The sequence below is a fragment of the Nematolebias whitei genome, chromosome 9 (assembly GCF_014905685.2).
Source record: "Nematolebias whitei isolate Nwh7 chromosome 9, NemWhi1, whole genome shotgun sequence".
Taxonomy (NCBI): Eukaryota; Metazoa; Chordata; class Actinopteri; order Cyprinodontiformes; family Rivulidae; genus Nematolebias; species Nematolebias whitei.
In genome coordinates, this window is record NC_056506.1 from 51,389,108 (window position 1) to 51,393,928 (window position 4,821).

Consider the following 4,821-nt stretch of genomic DNA (forward strand, 5'->3'; position numbering starts at 1 on the left):
AAGGACACCTGGACAGGTCTCCAGTCCATCACAGGGACACCTGGACAAGTCTCCACTCCATCACAGGGACACCTGGACAGATCTCCAGTCCATCACATGGACACCTGGACCGGTCTCCAGTCCATCACAGGGACACCTGGACCGGTCTCCAGTCCATCACAGGGACACCTGGACCAGTCTCCAGTCCATCACAGGGACACCTGGACAGGTCTCCACTCCATCACAGGGACACCTGGACAGGTCTTCACTACATCACAGGGACACCTGGACAGGTCCCCACTCCATCACAGGGACACCTGGACAGGTCTCCACTCCATCACAGGGACACCTGGACAGGTCTCCAGTCCATCACAGGGACACCTGGACAGGTCTCCACTCCATCACAGGGACACCTGGACAGGTCTCCAGTCCATCACAGGGACACCTGGACAGGTCTCCACTACATCACAGGGACACCTGGACAGGTCTCCACTCCATCACAAGGACACCTGGACAGGTCTCCAGTCCATCACAGGGACACCTGGACAAGTCCCCACTCCATCACAGGGACACCTGGACAGGTCTCCACTCCATCACAAGGACACCTGGACAGGTCTCCAGTCCATCACAGGGACACCTGGACAAGTCCCCACTCCATCACAGGGACACCTGGACAGGTCTCCACTCCATCACAAGGACACCTGGACAGGTCTCCAGTCCATCACAGGGACACCTGGACAGGTCTCCACTCCATCACAGGGACACCTGGACAGGTCTCCACTCCATCACAGGGACACAAAGAGACAAACAACCATTCACTCTCTCTCTCTCACCTAGGAACAATTTAGAGTTACCAATCAGCCTAACATGCATGTTTTTGGTCTGTGGGAGGAAACCGGAGCACCCGGAGAAAACCCACGCAGCACGGAGAGAACATGCAAACTCCACCCAGAAAGGACCCTGGACCGGGATTTGAACCAGGGACCTGCTCGCTGAGAGGCAGCAGCTCTACCAGTTGCTGCCTCAGGACGTTTGTTTTTAAAAATATGTAGAGAAAATGATTTTTGATACAAAAGTTTGTTTTTCAAAGTGTTTAGCTCATTTTACTGTTCATGTGTCATCCTTAATACATTTATGTTTAAAACGATGTGCTGGGTTGCCAGTTGGGCTTGGTTGCCAGTTGGGCTTGTTTTCGTAGAGCTCGTTGCTTGTTTCTATCGCGAGGTCTGGCAACACTGATCAGAACCGAGCCAGAACCCCGCAGGACTGAGAGCAGGTTCACACTGCTGTTTCTGGATCAGCAGAACCAAACACGAGCCGAACCAGCACAAGTCTACCTTCAACAGGTAACGTCGACGTGCCTGTCAGTGCGCGCGCACGGTTTAAAAACCGTTTAAATCAGCTGTTCGTAAGACGGAGTTCGGTTCTGCAGAGCCTTCGAGCCAAGCTTGATCGGTTCTGGTGCTTGGTTCTGTCCATCCCGACCGACTGTGTTCGGATCAGAATGAAGTCTAGCTAATGCTAATGCTAACGCAGCTCACCTGGCGGCGGTACTGTTTCCGGTCGGTCCTCACAGCTCCTCCGTTAGTCCCATGGACTCCCGGTACCGGTTCTACAGTAAACCGATGAAAGGTTTGTTTGGATAGCGACGCTCGAACCGCAGATCTTCTTCTTCTTCTGTTGTATTTCAGTTGCCAGTTCGGTGTCTTGCCGCCCCCTGCTGGTGAGGAGCGTGAGGTGAGGCTGGATCTGCTGACCTGGCAGAACAAGAACATGCTCCATGGCCTCATCCATTCAACCTTTGTCTCTGCACGTTCGTGCCATTGAGCCTCGAGGACTCATTTACAAGAGACACCCGGTTTAACAAAGAGAGATGGCAACAGAGGAGAATTCAGTTAAATTTATTTATAAAGCACCAAGTCACAACAAAGTTGTGTCAGGACTTTACAGGAACATTCACATAGAACAGACATTCAGTAAAGTTCTGTATGTGAGGAAACATCAGACAAGTGGAATCTTGGCTTCGTTGCAGTCCCCCATCCTGAGTACAACCAGTGAACCAGTGAACCAGTGAACATGAAGCAGCTTAGTGCGTTTTGTGTTAGTTAGAAAAATTAGAAAGAGTTGTTCGTTTTGTTCGGTTACTTGAAGATTATCATCATAGAACAAATTGTGAAAAAAGGGGCAGATATAAGATTTTTTCTTCTCCCTGCTGTTTTTCATTTTAAATCTCTTGTATTTTTATAGTTTATGTTTTGTTTTTTAAAATGAATAAACTTTATACCATACCATACAATACTGGGTGCAGTGGTGGGTACGGTAGTTACAGTCAGTTATGAGTCTTAATGCTAATTATTTTTTTAGATTAATCAATGAATCTGCCACTTTTTTAAAATTTATTTCCACCTCTTTATTCCAAAATAGAACATTTGACTGACGTAGCAAATCACACATTCTCGCCTTGAGCTTTATAAAATGGTGCTTGAGGGAAGAGTGTAATCTGGATTAAAAGTGTGGATCACAGTAAGTCTTGATCTTGATCATCTAACTCTATCTTCCACAACTCTCTCCCAGATCTTCATCATGTGGCTCATCAACTTAATTGCCCTGTAGTTGCTACAACTCTGTACATCACCCTTGTTCTTAAAAATGGCCACCAGCACTTGTTCTTCATTCCTGAGGCATTTTCTCAACCTCAAATATTTCATTGAATATTTGAGTCAAAAACCTCATTGCCATCTCTCTAAGACATTTCCAAACCTCCACTGGTCATCAGGTCCTACTGCCTTCACCTTCTTCATTCTCTTCAGAGCTTTCCAGACTTCACCCTCACTAATCTTTCCCACTTCCTGGTCCACAGTTTCTATGACCTCTACTCTTCTTTCTCTTTCATTCTCTTCATTCATTAGCTCCTCAAAGTATTCCTTCCATCTTCCCATCACACTCTCCTCACTTGTTAGAACATTACCATTACTATCTTTAACAAGCCTAACTTGCTGCACATCCTTTCCAGCCTGATCCCTCTGTCTCTCCAATCGGTACCAGTCCTTCTCACCCTCTTTAGTGTCCAGCCTCCCATACAACTCATCGTACACCTTCTGCTTTGTCTTAGCTACCTCCCTCTTTGCTCTATGTCCCATCTTCTTATATTCCTGTCTCCTCTCTTCAGTCCTCTCTCTGTCATATTTCTTCTTGGCTAACCTCTTCCTTTGAACAGCTTCCTGCACTTCACTATTCCACCACCAGGTTTCCTGATCATCCATTTTCTGTCCAGATGACACACCAAGTACCTTCCTACCTGTCTCTCTAATTACTGTTGCTGTAGTAGTCCAGTCATCTGGAAGCTCTTTCTTACCACCCAGAGCCTTTAACAGCTCCTCTCTGAATTTCTCACAACATTCTTCCTTCTTCATCTTCCACCATTTGGTCTTCTTCTCTGATTTGACTCTTTTTCTCTTCTTCACAACAACAGTCATTCTACACAACCATCCGATGCTGTCTGGCCACGCTCTCCCCTGCCACAACCTTACAGTCTCCAATCTCCCTCAGGTTTCCTCTTCTACACAGAATGTAGTCGACCTGCGTACTCCTTCCTCCACTCTTATAGGTCGCTCTATGCTCCTCCCTCTTTTGGAAACAGGTGTTCACTACAGCCATTTTCATTCTCTTGGTAAAATCCACCACCATCTGTCCTTCCTGGTTTCTTTCCCTGACACCAAACCTACCCATCACTTCCTCATCCTCTGTTTCCTTCACCAACATGTCCATTCAGGTCTGCTCCCATCACCACTCTCTCCTCGGACTGACTCAGCTGCTAACGTTTCTTTGACGTTTTAAAGAAAGAAAAAAAACAAATCATTGATGAAGTTTGTTTGATCTGATAATAGGTGAGAACATGAATATTTTAACTCTGCTCTGTTTTCAGAGAACTTTGTTCGAGTCACCTCCTCCCTGACAGGAGTCTGAACCGTCTGCAGGAGTCCTCATGGTTCTGAAGTCACACCAGCTGCACTTCTGTGAGACGGGTCCAGTTCTGTCTGGTTCTGTTTGTCCATCGTCTTCATGACTCCTGAGGAAACACAAGTTCTTCTCAGGAACAGTTAGAACTCGTAGAGACAGTAATTAACTTCAGTAATTACAGTAATTAACTTCAGTAATTACATTAATTAGTAAAGTTGTGCAGAACAAGCTGCTCCTCTGAGCCGCACGCCCCGGGCCTAGGTGTGTTCATGGACCCAACATGGGTGGGAATTAACAACCACTTCTACACAAACACTATTTTGAAACTAATAAACCACCTGGTTACATATATTACTGTTTAAAAGAAAAATCACAACTTTATAATGAACTTGTGTGTAATAGAATCTTACAGAAATCAGTCATTACTAAAAAAATAAAAAATCAATTCCACTTAGCCATCCGCAACAACAAAATGAAAGAGGCTGAAGCAGAACAGCTCAGAATCAAAGTTTCATCCTGCCTCAGCAATGCCAAACCACCACCTTCCAACATCAGTAGAGAGGAGAGGGACGCACTCACCACTCTTAGCAAGGACAAAAACATCATCATTCTCCCAGCAGACAAAGGAAGGTGCACAGTGATTTTGAACCAGAAAGACTATCATGAGAAAGTTATGACACTCCTTAGTGACTTAAACACTTATGAACCTCTGAAAAGAGATCCAGGAAGTGGTTACAAGAAGAAGTTAATAGATTGCCTGAAAAATTTGGAGCAGGACAAGGCTATTGACCGTTTTCTGTACCACAGACTGTACCCAGGGGAGGCCACACCTAGTCTGTATGGTTTACCTAAAATCCACAAACAAGGTGTACCTTTAAGACC